The sequence below is a fragment of the Macrobrachium nipponense genome, chromosome 39 (assembly GCF_015104395.2).
Source record: "Macrobrachium nipponense isolate FS-2020 chromosome 39, ASM1510439v2, whole genome shotgun sequence".
In the NCBI taxonomy this organism is placed as follows: domain Eukaryota; kingdom Metazoa; phylum Arthropoda; class Malacostraca; order Decapoda; family Palaemonidae; genus Macrobrachium; species Macrobrachium nipponense.
In genome coordinates, this window is record NC_061099.1 from 5450643 (window position 1) to 5467869 (window position 17227).

Consider the following 17227-nt stretch of genomic DNA (forward strand, 5'->3'; position numbering starts at 1 on the left):
AAAACAACTAGCTTACAAGAAGGTTATGGGGTAGTAACTCCTTTGCCCAATACTGTACCCGAGGACACGTATGGACCTAGCGTCTGACAATTATCGAAGGTTGTCTGAACGTCCCTAAGATAATGAGACGCAAATATTGAATTAGTTCTCCAATATGTTGATTCAATAATTTCCTTGAGGGCTAAATTCTTTTTAAACGCTAATGAAGTTGCCACTGCCCTGACTTCATGAGCCTTCACTTTTAAAATACCAAAGCTCTGCTCTTCACACAACATATGAGCCTCTTTAATTATCTCTCTCATGAAGAAGGCTAGAGCTTGTTCTTCGTCATGGGTCTAGTGGGTCTTTAACTGAACACCACAGAGCATCAGACCTCCCTCTGATAACTCTTGTTCTTTCTATATAACATCTCAACGCTCTCACTGGGCAGAGAACTCTTTCTTGCTCGTTACCGACCAATTCAGCTAGACCCAAACTTCAAAGGATCTTGGCCAAGGATTAGCTGGATCCTCATTCTTGGCCAAGAAACCTTCTTGGAATGAACACACTGCATTGCCGTGTCTCCATCCCACCTTCTTCGATATGGCCTGAAGCTCACTAACTCTTTTAGCAGTTGCTAATGCTACTAAAAAGATAGTCTTCTTAGCAAGAGATCTCTCAGAGAGGATTCCTCTAAACGGTTCGAATTTGCTAGAAGTTAAATACTTCAAGACCACATCCAGGTTCCACGCAGGTGGCCTGCCTTCTGATTGTTTCTTCGTCCCAAAACGACCTAATCAGATCTCTCAGATCTAAGTTATTCGAGATGTCTAGATCCCTGTGTCTAAACACTGAGGTTAGCATACTCTTATAACCTTTAATTGTCGAAACTGACAAGTGTAAATCCTTCCTCAAGTAAAGAAGGAAATCTGCGATTTGGGTCACAGAGGTACTGGATGAAGACACTTTCCTGTTTTTACACCACTTCCGGAAATTGTCCCACTTCGACTGATACACCGTGATTGTGGAGGTTCTTCTGGCTCTAGCCACTGCACGGCCACCTCTCTAGAATATCCCCTCGCTCTGACCAGACGTTCGGAATAGTCTGAACGCAGTCAGAAACCCAGAGCGAGGGTATTCTTGTGAAACCTGTCGAAGTGGGGTTGTTTGAGTAAATCTACTCTTAGAGGAAGCGTCCTTGGCGTATCTACCGTCCATTCCAGTACCTCTAGTGAACCAAGATTTGGGCCGGCCAAAACGGGGCTATTAAGGTCATCCTCGTTCCTTTGCTCTCCCTGAACTTCTTCATCACTTTCCCCAGCACCTTGAACGGAGGAAAAGCGTACAGATCTAAGTTTGACCAATCCATCAGGAATGCATCTACCGCCACTGCTTCCTGGTCTGGAATCGGAGAGCAATATGTTGGTAATCTCTTTGTTCTGGCTGTCGCAAACAGATCCACTACCGGACGGCCCCACAACTTCCACAGGCTCTGGCAAACCTCCATGTGCAACGTCCACTCCGTCGAGAGAAGTTGCTCTCTCCTGCTCAACAGGTCCGCACCCACGTTCTTCTCTCCTTGTATAAACCTGGTGAGTATCACGACCTTTTCCTCTTCTGCCCAAAGCAGAATTTCTTTTGCCAGATTGTAAAAGGGGAAAAGAATGAGTTCCCCCTTGCTTCCGAATATATGCCAGAGCCGTGGTGTTGTCCGAGTTGACCTCACTGTCTTGTTTCGAATCAACTCTCTGAAGTGCTTCAAAGCCAAGAAAATTGCCAACAGTTCCTTCCTGTTTATGTGCCACTTTGTTTCGTCCTTGTTCCAAAGTCCGACACCTCTTGAGGGCCTAATGTCGCTCCCCAACCCGCGTCCGACGCGGTCGGAAAACAAGACGAGGTCTGGGTTCTTCTGCTGAAGCGACATCCCTCTTGCTAACCTGCCTGGAGTTAGCCACCACTTTAATTCCTCCTTTACTTCGGTCGGAATTAGAAACTGGAAGGAATCCGGTTGCGATTTTCTTGGCCATGAATCCTTCAGGAAAAACTGAAGAGGTCTCATTGCAGTCTCCTAAAGAAATGAACCTCTCTAGTGAAGAGTGTGTGCCCAGTAGACTCATCCACTCTCTTGCAGAGCATCGGTCTTTCTTTAGAAAATCCTGCACCTTCTGACTGCATTGGGCTTGCCTTTCGGGGGACGGAAAAGCCCGAAAAGTCACTGCCGATATCTGAATCCCCAAATAAACTATCTGTTGTTGGGGCTGCAAATGGGACTTTCCCATATTCACTACCAGACCTAGGTCTTTTGCTAAGTCCAATGTTTGACTTACGTCCTCCAGACATTGAATTCTCGACTGGGATCTTATCAACCAGTCGTCCAGATACAAAGACACTCTGATCCCTCTTAAATGTAGCCATCTCGCCACATTGGACATCATCCTCGTGAATACTGAGGGCTGTGCAAAGGCCGAAGCATAGGGCCTTTGAACTGAAAGACCTGTCCTGAATCACAAACCTTAGATACTTCCTGCTTCCTGGATGAATCGGAATATGAAAGTATGCGTCTTGTAAGTCCAGAGTCGCCATCCAGTCCCCTGGACGTACCGCTGCCAGTACTGAATCGTTCGTCTCCATAAGTGAACTTGGTCTTTTCTACGAAAAGATTCAGTTGACTTACGTCCAGCACTGGCCTCCAACCTCCCGAGGACTTTGCAACCAGGAACAGACGGTTGTAAAATCCCGGAGATTCGTGATCCAGAACAGGTTCTATTGCTCCTTTCTCTAGCATGGAAGCTACTTGCTCCCACAGAGCCGCTTTCTTCTCTAAATCGTTGTAATTTGCCCCGAGGGCTCTCGGAGATGTTGCGAGAGGGGTCTTTTCACGAAAGGAATCTTGTATCCTTCCCGAGCTACGTTGACAGCCCAGGGATCTGCCTTCATTTGTTGCCAGACTTCCCAAAAACCTTGAAGTCTGGCTCCCACTGTCGTCTGGAGGACCGAGTTCTCATTCTTTAGAGGGGTTCTTGGCTCCTCTTTTCGCTGGTACTCTCTTACCCCTAAAGGCGGGTCGAGCGAATGTTCTTCCTCGAAAGGGCTGTTGCGACGGTCTAGTCTCCTTTGGCGTCTTCTTCACCAACTTGGTTGGTAGAACTTCTTAACCGAAGAAGAAAGAAGATCTTGAGTGGCTTTCTGCGAAAGGGATAGAGCTATATCCCTAATCACCTCTGAAGGAAACAGCTGTTTTGAAAGGGGAGAGACAGTAACTCCGATTTCTGAGAGTTAGAAACTCTTTTGAGGCGAACGAACACAAGAACGCGATCTCTTCTTAAGCACTCCTGCTGTGAATAACGAAGCCAGCTCATTCGTTCCGTCTCTAAGAGCCTTATCCATGCAGGACATAATGCTCTTAGCTGTTTCTAAGTCCTGCGAATCCTCTTCTCCTATGGAATTCGCTAGCGCTCCCAAAGACCAATCCAAGAAATTAAAGACTTCGAAAGTCCTAAAAATCCCTTTAAATAGATGGTCAAATTCCGAGGACGTCCACCAGACCTTGGGCCGACTGTAACCCGCCCTGGTCTGCGTGAAGCTGGTGACCTATAACTGGAGAAGTCCCCCTGGGAGGAGGCAGGAGTACTCCCAGGCCTAGACTTTCTCCAGTAGCGTACCATACTCCTGATTTAGAAGCCTAACTTCGCTGGAGGAAAAACAAAAAGAGTATTTCCCCGCTTCTTTCTTGTCCTTCATCCAGTCATTCTCACCCGTTGACCAGGGCCTTCTTTGCCGAAATTGACATCGTCATTTTCAGGAAGGAGGACTTCTTTGGAGTCCTAGTCTTGGAAAACTGTGATAAGGGGATAACGGAGCTGTCGGTTTAAATTCCCCCTCAAAAACAGCAATAAGACGTGAAGTCAGAACCTTATAATCTGAAGAAGGTTTCTGTATTCTTTTCTTCAATTACTTCCAACTCTTCTTCTGCTGAAGAAATATCTTGCAAGTCGTCGTCGTATTGACGCTTCGTTGACGGACTAGCGTCCTGCCGCCTGCGTCCTGCGGCTAGCGAAGCATCGGCGTCCTGCCGCTTCTCGATGTCTTGTCGCCTGCGTCCTGCGGCTACCGATGCGTCTGCGTCCTGCCGCCTCTCGATGTCCTGCCGCCTGCGTCCTGCGTCCATCGTAGCCACGCCTGCTTCCTGCCGCCTGCGTCCTGCGTCCACCATTGGTCCCGCGTCCTGACGTTTGCGTCCTGCTTCTTCCGACACTATTTTCCTCCTAGCGCCAGTGCGCCCTGCGTCCTCGGCGAACGCGTCCTTGTCTTCCCTTTTCGAAGACTTAATGGGAAGGAAATCGTCCTTACGCCTCGAAGATGCTTGTTCAGGAGCATCCCAAGACTTCACCAACACTGCCAACTTGGACTGCATTTCCCGTAAGAAATGCTTCGTACCATCCTCCTGAATGGTACGACGACGAAGGATGAGGATTACGAGCTGGACTGCGACCTAAAGGAGAGCGATCTTGTACTCTACCCGACGGAGAAATACGAGGGGAGGATCCATAAGAAGATGGAGGCGATTCTCCCAAGGCAATACCATGCCGAGACGGACGTATATCGCCAGTGCGATTTGCGTCCTCTCTAGTACGAAAGATCCTTTTCCTCTTGATCGGTACTGCTGCCTCCCCCGTCTTCCGAGGATGACAACACCTCATGACTACATCCAAGCCTCACTATCTTGCACCTGCTCTCGAGCAGCAGTTGATGTCCTGAACGTCCTCTTGAGTGGGCGAGACACCACTGCATTTACCGACGTTCTCGCTCGGAAGTCGAACCTTCCGAGGACGCACACTTCCCAGTTACGCCTTTTCTGCGGCGAACTGCAACAGCCTGGGAACTTGCAACAGGACTGTTCGAAGGGACGAGCCTGACCGTGTCAAAACCTCTCTCGCCTCCCTTCGACTGTCGACATGCCTTCTCCCTTGGGTCTGGGAGCTTGACAGAGGTCCAGGTCTAGGAGCACGAGAGAGACGATCAGACGCCCCCTCCACTACACTTTCACTGACATCGAAAGCACTAACTTTGTCTGTAAGTCGCTGTATCTGGTCGCCCATGGACGCAAGGGCAGCGAACACTTTCACAATATTTGTATCGTTCGTCCTCCTCCGATACAGCAGCGAGCGCAGGAGATACCTGGGGAGAAGGAACAACTACCAATTCTACATTACGAAAGGAGCTGGAGAGGAAATACAATCACTCCTTTTACTCGAAGAATTTGACTTCTCAACTACGAGAAACAGATCTCCTTACACGAATCTTTCTCCAGTCTCTCAACGTATTTCATAAAGACTTCCATTCCTTCTCTGATAAATTCTCACATTCAATGCATCTATTCTCCCAAGTACACACATTCTCCCTACATTTTCTTACAAACGGTATGAGGGTCGACCGAAGCTTTTCGGCAGTCTTACCTTCACCCTCTTTTACACACACTCTAAACATACTTCCAGAGTCAGACATCTTAAAGAACAATCCAAAGCGAATGCCAAGCTAACGTTTCCGAGTACAATACCAAAATCCAAGATCAGTCAGCAACGAGAATGAAAATTCTAGCAGGGAACCACCAACAATGTTGCCGGTTCGGCTGGCAGAGAAAATCTGGCCCAATTGGGAACGGTTCCTAGCGCTAGCGCCACGGTAACGGGTGGTGGTTGCCTGAACTACTAATAGGTTACTAGCGATTGCCGCGAGTTTTGAAAATTTCTGCCAGGTGGAACAGAGAATATAGCTATATATATACCTGCCAGGTAAGTGTCATACATTAAACCAGTTACCAATAATCCACATTACCTCCACAACCAAATAATTTACTATGACATAAAACAGCCACATACATAAAATGATAAAAACTGGATTTGTAAAAATAAAAAATATTTACATTCCCTTGAATTTCCTAGATTCACTAAAATGACATTTTTCATTAACAGATGAAAACTGCAGAGATTACTTGTGTGACTGCAGCTGTATTTCCCCCATAATAATAATTGATAATTCACTATAATTCTTAAAACAAACTTGCTTCATCATTATTGTGGAATATTTGGAGTATAGAGAAATTATAGAAAAAGGTTCTTGTTTTCTCCTATCAAAATAACAAACATAAACCTTTCAACCAAGAAACTTCAACAGGTTTCCACAGAGACAAAAAAAAAAACATTTCTTCAAGTAGTTACCATCCTGTAGAGGCAAAACTATTTTCAAAAGTTTCAAGTTGACACAACTGGAAAATATTACCAGTGCTTACTGAAAACCACATTCATACATTTGATTTAAAATTTTGTGTATGTGTAAGTATTTACATAATAAAAATATGGAATGTTAGTCCATATATATAAAAGTCTAAAACTAAAGAAGTCAACCAGATTGCTTGCAGGAATGTGATCAGACTAGAGACGCTAAAGATGACGTATACAATAAGTATGTAGGCTAAGATAACATCTGTGGTCATTCATTTGTTTATAAACATTAGTCCAAGCTCCCTGCTTGAGACAACTACCCCGACCTATTATTCAAACGGCCTACGTGATCTGTAGCGTGTCTCATTTGATTGTGTGTTCGTATGAAACTATGTCATCTGATAGTATGTTCATATGTTCGAACTACTGTCTGTTCCTTCATAACTTGTAACAGAGATGGTAGACAAGCAGAACAGAGTTAGCTATCGTTATTAGAAGACCTGTACCTCTTTACCTAAGCTTTAATTCATGTAGAGGAATAGGATTAGCCATCATCATGGGTAGAAGCGATCAAGCTATCGTTATTAGAAGACTTGTACAATCATACCTGATCTTCACCATGTAAAACTTCAGAAGAAATTATATCTATTTTTATACTTAGTGTTTTCTACAAGAACCTCACCGAACCATGAGTTTAACACATCGTCGTAAAGATAATACCGACTTCGTAAGTGATCTACAAAACCCCAGACACTCCATTGAAGATGGAAGTGCAATACCAACCGACTTAGCGTATAGATTATCGCTAGTCTAACATTACCTCATAGGGCGCCTTATCATACAAGGCACAAGCCCTAATATTGGTGGCCAGCGGACCAGAAGAACTCTACAACGTCCTACGAAGAAAAAACAGAATAATAAATCATGAAGTCAACGACGACGAAAGCAGCAGATTCTTCAAGCAACCTAGTATCATCATTAGTGAGCGACTTCAGAAAACAACAAGATTCGTCAAGCAACTTAGTATCATCGTTAGTGAATAACTTCAAGAAACAAAACCGACGTGTCCTTTTCCTACGGCAACGGAAAGCTTCGTCTCTCATTAGAATCATTCAGAAAACATCGTTAGTGAGCGTTTCCGGCACTGCAAGAAACAAACCGAACGCGTCTGCAGCATCGGATTTTCAAGGGCTCGAATCATCGAAACAACGCGCACGGGGGAAACTGAAGCCAAACCAGGTCGTCCGCTAAATAGAGAAGGAGGACCAAGGCCGTGTGTCGTTATCGGAACACCGCGACTTCCCACAAAAGCAAGCTAAGTACAATTTTTTATTCATTTGGAGTAACTATGAAGTTTTTATGATAAAACAAAGTTTAATGTATACTTACCTGGCAGGTATATATATAGCTATATTCTCTGTTCCACCTGGCAAGAAATTTTATTTTTTCAAAACTCGCGGGCAATCGCTAGTAACCGCTACTTAGTAGTTTCAGGCAACCACCTACCCCACCCCGTTAACCTCGTGGCGGCTAGCGCTAATGAACCTGTTACCCAATTGGGCCAGATTTTCCTCTGACCCTGTCCCCTGAAGGGGAGGCGGGTGGGGAATTAAATTAATTATAATACCTGCCAGGTAAGTATACATTAAACTTTGTTTTAATCATAAAAACTTCATTTTTAATGGTATGACACTTAACCTGGCAGGTATATATAATAGCTGATTGACACATTTGGAGGTGGGTCAAGGACAGCAACATTCTTAGAGTATAAAAAAATATTATTAAAATATTATTAAAACTCCAGGTTCCTTTTACCTGCTAAGGTAGCTGACTTCATAGGTCCTGCCTCTAAGCTGCTTAAACCTTAGTAGCTCTCAACAAGGAAGTGTCCTGTATGTTTAAGAAGCTAAGACTGGAACTGACAACTGGACGTGACCAATGTGTTGACAGATCCTTACAGCCCTCTTATGCCACGGCATTCAAGCTAGTAACAGATCATTTACCTGAACTACACACACACCATCACCAGATAATACCAACACGACTGAGAAAAGTACCGCACCCTTTTCTCAGACGACCAAAAAACACAAACACCATCACCTAATAAAAAACAATAGCTTACAAGAAGGTTATGGGGTAGTAACTCCTTTGCCCAATACTGTACCCGAGGACACGTATGGACCTATAAGCGTCTGACAATTATCGAAAGGTTGTCTGAAACGTCCCTAATGATAATGAGACGCAAATATTGAATTAGTTCTCCAATTATGTTGATTCAATAATTTCCTTGAGGGCTAAATTCTTTTTAAACGCTAATGAAGTTGCCACTGCCCTGACTTCATGAGCCTTCACTTTTAAAATACCAAAGCTCTGCTCTTCACACAACATATGAGCCTCTTTAATTATCTCTCTCATGAAGAAGGCTAGAGCGTTCTTCGTCATGGGTCTAGTGGGGTCTTTAACTGAACACCACAGAGCATCAGACCTCCCTCTGATAACTCTTTGTTCTTTCTATATAACATCTCAACGCTCTCACTGGGCAGAGAACTCTTTCTTGCTCGTTACCGACCAATTCAGCTAGACCCAAAACTTCAAAGGATCTTGGCCAAGATTAGCTGGATCCTCATTCTTGGCCAAGAAACCTTCTTGAATGAACCACACTGCATTGCCGTGTCTCCATCCCACCTTCTTCGATATGGCCTGAAGCTCACTAACTCTTTTAGCAGTTGCTAATGCTACTAAAAAGATAGTCTTCTTAGCAAGATCTCTCAGAGAGGATTCCTCTAACGGTTCGAATTTGCTAGAAGTTAAATACTTCAAGACCACATCCAGGTTCCACGCAGGTGGCCTGCCTTCTGATTGTTTTCTTCGTCCCAAACGACCTAATCAGATCTCTCAGATCTAAGTTATTCGAGATCGTCTAGATCCCTGTGTCTAAACACTGAGGTTAGCATACTCTTATAACCTTTAATTGTCGAAACTGACAAGTGTAAATCCTTCCTCAAGTAAAGAAGGAAATCTGCGATTTGGGTCACAGAGGTACTGGATGAAGACACTTTCCTGTTTTTACACCACTTCCGGAAATTGTCCCACTTCGACTGATACACGTGATTGGTGGAGGTTCTTCTGGCTCTAGCCACTGCACTGGCCACCTCTCTAGAATATCCCTCGCTCTGACCAGACGTTCGATAGTCTGAACGCAGTCATGACCCAGAGCAGGGTATTCTTGTGAAAACCTGTCGAAGTGGGGTTGTTTGAGTAAATCTACTCTTAGAGGAAGCGTCCTTGGCGTATCTACCGTCCAATTCCAGTACCTCTGTGAAACCAACTTTGGGCCGGCCAAAACGGGGCTATTAAGTTCATCCTCGTTCCTTTGCTCTCCCTGACTTCTTCATCACTTTCCCCAGCACCCCCCTTGAACGGAGGAAAAGCGTACAGATCTAAGTTTGACCAATCCATCAGGAATGCATCTACCGCCACTGCTTCCTGGTCTGGAATCTCGGAGCAAGTCAATTGTTGGTAAATCTCTTTGTTCTGGCTGTCGCAAACAGATCCACTACCGGACGGCCCCACAACTTCCACAGGCTGGCTGGCAAACCTCCATGTGCAACGTCCACTCCGTCGAGAGAAGTTGCTCTCTCCTGCTCAACAGGTCCGCACCCACGTTCTTCTCTCCTTGTATAAACCTGGTGAGTATCACGACCTTTTCCTCTTCTGCCCAAAGCAGAATTTCTTTTGCCAGATTGTAAAGGGGAAAAGAATGAGTTCCCTTGCTTCCGAATATATGCCAGCCAGCCGTGGTGTGTCCGAGTTTGACCTGCACTGTCTTGTTTCGAATCACTCTCTGAAGTGCTTCAAAGCCAAGAAAATTGCCAACAGTTCCTTCCTGTTTATGTGCCCAACTTTGTTTTTCGTCCTTGTTCCAAAGTCCCGACACCTCTTGAGGGCCTAATGTCTCTCCCCAACCCGCGTCCGACGCGTCGGAAAACAAGAACGAGGTCTGGTTCTTCTGCTGAAGCGACATCCTCTTGCTAACCTGCCTGGAGTTACCACCACGTTTAATTCCTCCTTTACTTCGGTCGGAATTAGAAACTGGAAGGAATTCCGGTTGCGATTTTCTTGGCCATGAATCCTTCAGGAAAAACTGAAGAGGTCTCATGTGCAGTCTTCCTAAAGAAATGAACCTCTCTCTAGTGAAGAGAGTGTGCCCAGTAGACTCATCCACTCTCTTGCAGAGCATCGGTCTTTCTTTAGAAAATCCTGCACCTTCTGACTGCATTGGGCTTGCCTTTCGGGGGACGGTAAAAGCCCGAAAAAGTCACTGCCGATATCTGAATCCCCAAATACTATCTGTTGTTGGGGCTGCAAATTGGGACTTTCCCATATTCACTACCAGACCTAGGTCTTTTGCTAAGTCCATGTTTGACTTACGTCCTCCAGACATTGAATTCTCGACTGGGATCTTATCAAACAGTCGTCCCAGATACAGACACTCTGATCCCTCTTAAATGTAGCCATCTCGCCACATTGGACATCATCCTCGTGAATACTTGAGGGGCTGTGCAAAGGCCGAAGCATAGGGCCTTGAACTGAAAGACCCTTGTCCTGAATCACAAACCTTAGATACTTCCTGCTTCCTGGCATGAATCGGAATATGAAAGTATGCGTCTTGTAAGTCCAGAGTCGCCATCCAGTCCCCTGGACGTACCGCTGCCAGTACTGAATCGTTCGTCTCCATAGTGAACTTGGTCTTTTCTACGAAAAGATTCAGTTGACTTACGTCCAGCACTGGCCTCCAACCTCCCGAGGACTTTGCAACCAGGAACAGACGGTTGTAAAACATCCCGGAGATTCGTGATCCAGAACAGGTTCTATTGCTCCTTTCTCTAGCATGAAGCTACTTGCTCCCACAGAGCCGCTTTCTTCTCTAAATCGTTGTAATTTGCCCCGAGGGCTCTCGGAGATGTTGCGAGGGGGGAGGGGGTCGTTTTCACGAAAGGAATCTTGTATCCTTCCGAGCTACGTTGACAGCCAGGGATCTGCCTTCATTTTGTTGCCAGACTTCCCAAAACCTTGAAGTCTGGCTCCCACTGTTCGTCTGGAGGACCGAGTTCTCATTCTTTAGAGGGGTTCTTGGCTCCTCTTTTTCGCTGGTACTCTCTTACTCTAAAGGCGGGTCGAGCGAATGTTCTTCCTCGAAAGGCTGTTGCGACGGTCTAGTCTCCTTTGGCGTCTTCTTCACCAACTTGGTTGGTAAGAACTTCTTAACCGAAGAAGAAAGAAGATCTTGAGTGGCTTTCTGCGAAAGGGATAGAGCTATATCCCTAATCACCTCTGAAGGAAACAGCTGTTTTTGAAAGGGGAGAGAACAGTAACTCCGATGTTTCTGAGAGTTTAGAAAACTCCTTTTGAGGCGAACGAACACAAGAGCGATCTCTTCTTAAGCATCCTGCTGTAATAACTAAGCCCAGCTCATTCGTTCCGTCTCCAAGAGCCTTATCCATGCAGGACATAATGCTCTTAGCTGTTTCTAAAGTCCTGCGAATCCTCTTCTCCTATGGAATTCGCTAGCGCTCCCAAAGACCAATCCAAGAAATTAAAGACTTCGAAGTCCTAAAATCCCTTTAAATAGATGGTCAAATTGCCGAGGACGTCCCACCAGACCTTGGCCGACTGTAACGCCTGTCTGCGTGAGCTGTCCACTATACTGGAGAAGTCCCCCTGGTAGGAGGCAGGTACTCCCAGGCCTAGACTTTCTCCAGTAGCGTACCATACTCCTGATTTAGAAGCTAACTTAGCTGGAGGAAAAACAAACAGAGTATTTCCCCGCTTCTTTCTTGTCCTTCATCCAGTCATTCACGTTGAAGGGCCTTCTTTGCCGAAATTGACATCGTCATTTTCAGGAAGGAGGACTTCTTTTGGAGTCCTAGTCTTGGAAAACTGTGATAAGGGGGATAACGGAGCTGTCGGTTTAAATTCCCCCTCAAAAACAGCAATAAGACGTGAAGTCAGAACCTTATATCTGAAGAAGGTTCTGTATTCTTTTCTTCCAATTACTTCCAACTCTTCTTCTGCTGAAGAAATATCTTGCAAGTCGTCGTCGTATTGACGCTTCGTTGACGGACTAGCGTCCTGCCGCCTGCGTCCTGCGGCTAGCGAAGCATCGGCGTCCTGCCGCTTCTCGATGTCTTGTCGCCTGCGTCCTGCGGCTACCGATGCGTCTGCGTCCTGCCGCCTCTCGATGTCTTGTCGCCTGCGTCCTGCGGCTACCGATGCTCTGCGTCCTGCCGCCTCTCGATGCCTGCCGCCTGCGTCCTGCGCCATCGTAGCCACGCCTGCTTCCTGCCGCCTGCGTCCTGCGTCCACCATTGGTCCCGCGTCCTGACGTTTGCGTCCTGCTTCTTCCGACACTATTTTCCTCCTAGCGCCAGTGCGCCCTGCGTCCTCGGCGAACGCGTCCTTGTCTTCCCTTTTTCGAAGACTTAATGGGAAGGAAATCGTCCTTACGCCTCGAAGATGCTTGTTCAGGAGCATCCCAAGACTTCACCAACACTGCCAACTTGGACTGCATTCCCGTAAGAAATGCTTCGTACCATCTCCTGAATGGTAGACGACGAAGGATGAGGATTACGAGCTGGACTGCGACCTAAAGGAGAGCGATCTTGTACTCTACCCGACGGAGAAATACGAGGGGAGGATCCATAAAAGAAGATGGAGGCGATTCTCCCAAGGCAATACCATGCCGAGACGGACGTATATCGCCAGTGCGATTTGCGTCCTCTCTAGTACGAAAGATCCTTTTCCTCTTGATCGGTACTGCTCCCCCGTCTTCCGAGGATGACAACACCTCATGACTACTCCAAGCCTCACTATCTTGCACCTGTCTCTCGAGAGCAGTTGATGTCCTGAACGTCCTCTTGAGTGGGCGAGACACCACTGCATACCGACGTTCTCGCTCGGAAGTCGAACCTTCCGAGGACGCACACTTCCCAGTTACGCCTTTTCTGCGGCGAACTGCAACAGCCTGGGAACTTGCAACAGGACTGTTCGAAGGGACGCCTTGACCGTGTCAAAACCTCTCTCGCCTCCCTTCGACTGTCGACATGCCTTCTCCCTTGGGTCTGGGAGCTTGACAGAGGTCCAGGTCTAGGAGCACGAGAGAGACGATCAGACGCCCCCTCCACTACACTTTCACTGACATCGAAAGCACTAACTTTGTCTGTAAGTCGCTGTATCTGGTCGCCCATGGACGCAAGGGCAGCGAACACTTTCACAATATTTGTATCGTTCGTCTCCTCCGATACAGCAGCGGCGCAGATACCTGGGGAGAAGGAACTACCAATTTCTACATTAGAAGGAGCTGGAGAGGAAATACAATCACTCCTTTTACTCGAAGAATTTGACTTCTCACTACGAGAAACAGATCTCCTTACGATCTTTCTCCAGTCTCTCAACGTATTTCATAAAGACCTTCCATTCCTTCTCTGATAAACTTCTCACATTCAATGCATCTATTCTCCCAAGTACACACATTCTCCCCTACATTTCTTACAAACGGTATGAGGGTCGACCGAAGCTTTCGGCAGTCTTACCTTACACCCTCTTTTACAACACTAAATCATACTTCCAGAGTCAGACATCTTAAAGAACAATCCAAAGCGAATGCCAAGCTAACGTTTCCGAGTACAATACCAAAATCCAAGATCAGTCAGCAACGAGAATGAAAATTCTAGCAGGAACCACCAACAATGTTGCCGGTTCGGCTGGCAGAGAAAATCTGGCCAATTGGGAACGTTCCTAGCGGCTAGCGCCACGGTAACGGGGTGGTGGTTGCCTGAACTACTAATAGGTTACTAGCGATTGCCGCGAGTTTTTGAAAATTTCTGCCAGGTGGAACAGAGAATATAGCTATATATATACCTGCCAGGTAAGTGTCATACATTAAATTGAGTGTTTCCTTTTGCAGGTCGAATTTCGTTTTATTCCTGTGGCTGAAGTTACGAGACATTCTTAATCTACTTTTTTACAGAATTATCTACATCATTGAGATTTCGCTACTGCGAGTTTTTATCTTTGAGTGTCTGTTTCCAGAAGTTCTACTGAAATATTATAATCATATACTATGTTAATTTTATCATTTTGGGTGATTATTAATCCCTTACGTGACAAATCATATTAAACAGTGAATATGCGTTTACGCAGTGGACGTCTGTATTTATACAGATGCATGGATAGGGTCGTTAAGCACCGTAGTGATTAGAAAACACACAAAAAAACAAGTGGAACACCCGTACAAATCTATATAAATTAGAGGTAACACTATTTCGGGTCTTGACAATAAATGCTCCTTTGCAAGTCCCGATCGCAGTTTTAGCCTTGAGTTTTTTTTTAGTTATATAAAATATCGAACCTCAATGACTCAACTTAACTTTAAAAATATGGCTGGATTTGCAAGGAATAACATGTCTGTAAAAAACTTTCATCAGGCTAAATGCGCTGACCAGGATCCCATCACTATTTCAAATTTTAGCAAAGAATGAAGTCACACAGTTAAGATTGAATGCAGTAGAGATAACTCGTCGTAATTAGTAATCGCTCAGTTCCTAATAGTTCGTCATTCATTGCTTTATACGTAACCAGCAACATAATGCTAAAAAAAACACAACAATACGTTGCCGATGGTAATAAAGAGAAGGATCCTAATTATTACAAAAAAGAAATAGAAAACAGTAGCCCGTTTCAGAATCAAACAAGCAAACTCGGTGACTGTGTCACCTAGTCAAGCGGTCAAGGTTAGTTAAATCTGCCGAGTTTTCAAAGCGAAGCAAATTCCACACAATAAGCGACTCTAGCAGAGTGGGGAAAAGCGATGTTGGTTCATACATACCGATATCTTTTTGAACTAAAAAGGATTTGTCCTATGAAACACACGACCGTATAAGTAATCAGAGCAGGTTTTCGTTTAATTTAAATACATTAAGTTATAATAAATACTGGTGGATTAAGCCCGACTGTACGCGCCGTAAAAAATTAGAATATCTAGTTTTATTTCTTTAGTAGACGTAATATCCTGTATTACGGACTCACCGTCTATTGTTCGAACTTCTCTAATGAGAAGTCGGATAAGAGAGCGCTTACAGATACCTCTATAGTTATAAAAAACATTGATCTGTATCTAGTGTAATTGTAAGATTCATCTAGGGGTATACAAATATTATCTTACATCCTGCAATAAGGCGTGTTTATCAAAGGGAAATCCTATGAAACCTTCAAACATATTAAAATCCGTTTGAACAAAAATGAGACAGTTAATCAAATAATAACTTATATAGAACAAATAATTTGTCTCATAAATCATAACATTGTTCAAATGACCCAACAGAATTCTCCCACAACCGCAGTCGCAATTTGCACGCAAAAATCTCGAGAAGCATGCACCCTCGAATGTTCTGTGCGTGTAAAAAGACTTTGCTGGGAAATGAAAATTTTAATCCTTCCGACACTGAAATATAACGATTTCTGCGAACAAAGCCCTAAAAGTATACATATCGTGGATACGGAATTATTAAAATATCGCATTTTTTATTGTTGCTAATTTTTAATCACGCCCCAACCAAACCAGTCGTGGATGAATCTCTCTGATAATCTATCTGAAGTAATATCCGTAAAGTCATTCAAGCAGAGGTGATTCAGCAGAAATTTTTTTTTTATCTTTTATCTGAATACCAGGAAGTTTCTCCACTAGCGAGTGATCTCTGGGAAAAAACGGATGTAATTTAACACAAAATACGGTCTAAGGACACAAACATTAAGCTATATACGTACCTTCGTGTAGACTTTCAATGAAATTTCAAAATAGAGATAAATGACGTAGTTGAAAAATGTTAGTAATAGGAGTCATTAGGAAATCAAATAAGCCCATATAATTTTTCCCTCAAACGTCATGCCATAAAAGATCGGACTTGGCGTATCTGCGTAGATTTCTGTCGCTTAAACAAGGGAAACGACTTCCGATAGTTCCAGTGCGATGTACCGACGACATCTTATCTCTGTTAGGTTAGAATAAATTTTTTTTCACCAACTTGGACTTACTTAAAGGCTTTTACCTGATACCATTACCTAAGTGATTGTACCTCATACACCGTTTTTTTTTCAGCACACTCAGGGGACATTATCAATTTTTACGTATGCCTCCGGCTTACGTTGCACCCCAATTACAATATAGTGTTTGGAGATTTTTAGGGGATACTCTACATGCCTATTGGTTGGTCTTATAATCTTTTCTAATAACCTTAGAAGTACATTCACAATAAACTAGAGCTAGAACAGAGACAAAGACAAATAATCTCAGAGTAAAATATCTAAATGTGAGTTTTTTTAAAACCGAACATGTTTATCTAGGTTTTATGTGTCTGGTCAAGGTCTTAAAAGTAGTCCATGGTAAGGTGTCGGCTATTCATAACTTTCCGGCTACTTATTAACGTAAAATAAAAGGGGGAATACAGCACTTTCGCGCTTTAGTGGGTATTACAATCGTATGTAAATATGTAACTCTTCAATCATGACAGCTCCTTTAACAGATCTTACGAAGAAGAACGTAGATTTATTATGGTATGAAAAGCATCAACAGGCGTTCGATATCTTAAAAGCGGAAAATGCAGCTTACCTAACTTAAAAAATCCCTGATTTAAATAAGGAATTTTTTTTTTTTATTGCAACAGACGCCTCAGACCAAGGGGTAAGAGGGATATTACTTCAGTAATATGATAAACAGTTCTTCCCTATAGCTTTTTATTCACGTAAACTAAAGCCCTCTGAAAGTAAATATGCAGTAATAGGCAAGGAAGGGCTAGGTATCTTTAACTCACTAGTACATCTTAAGTTCATAATCTATGGCTATCCTGATAAAGTCCTTACTGAACATGAGTCCTTTACCGAGTTTTTCAAAGGCTTTAATCACAGTCCAAAAGGAACTCGGTGACAAATGATCATTCAGGTCTTTGGAGCCAGATAAGATATCTACCTGG

At 44.3% G+C, this 17227-nt stretch overlaps 1 protein-coding gene across 4 annotated transcripts in view; it reads right to left on the reverse strand.

Annotated features, from left to right (window-relative positions):
- Positions 1-17227, reverse strand: part of LOC135210065 (uncharacterized) — a 49620-nt gene that overhangs the window by 14718 nt on the left and 17675 nt on the right. The gene's annotated exons all lie outside the window — the stretch shown is intronic.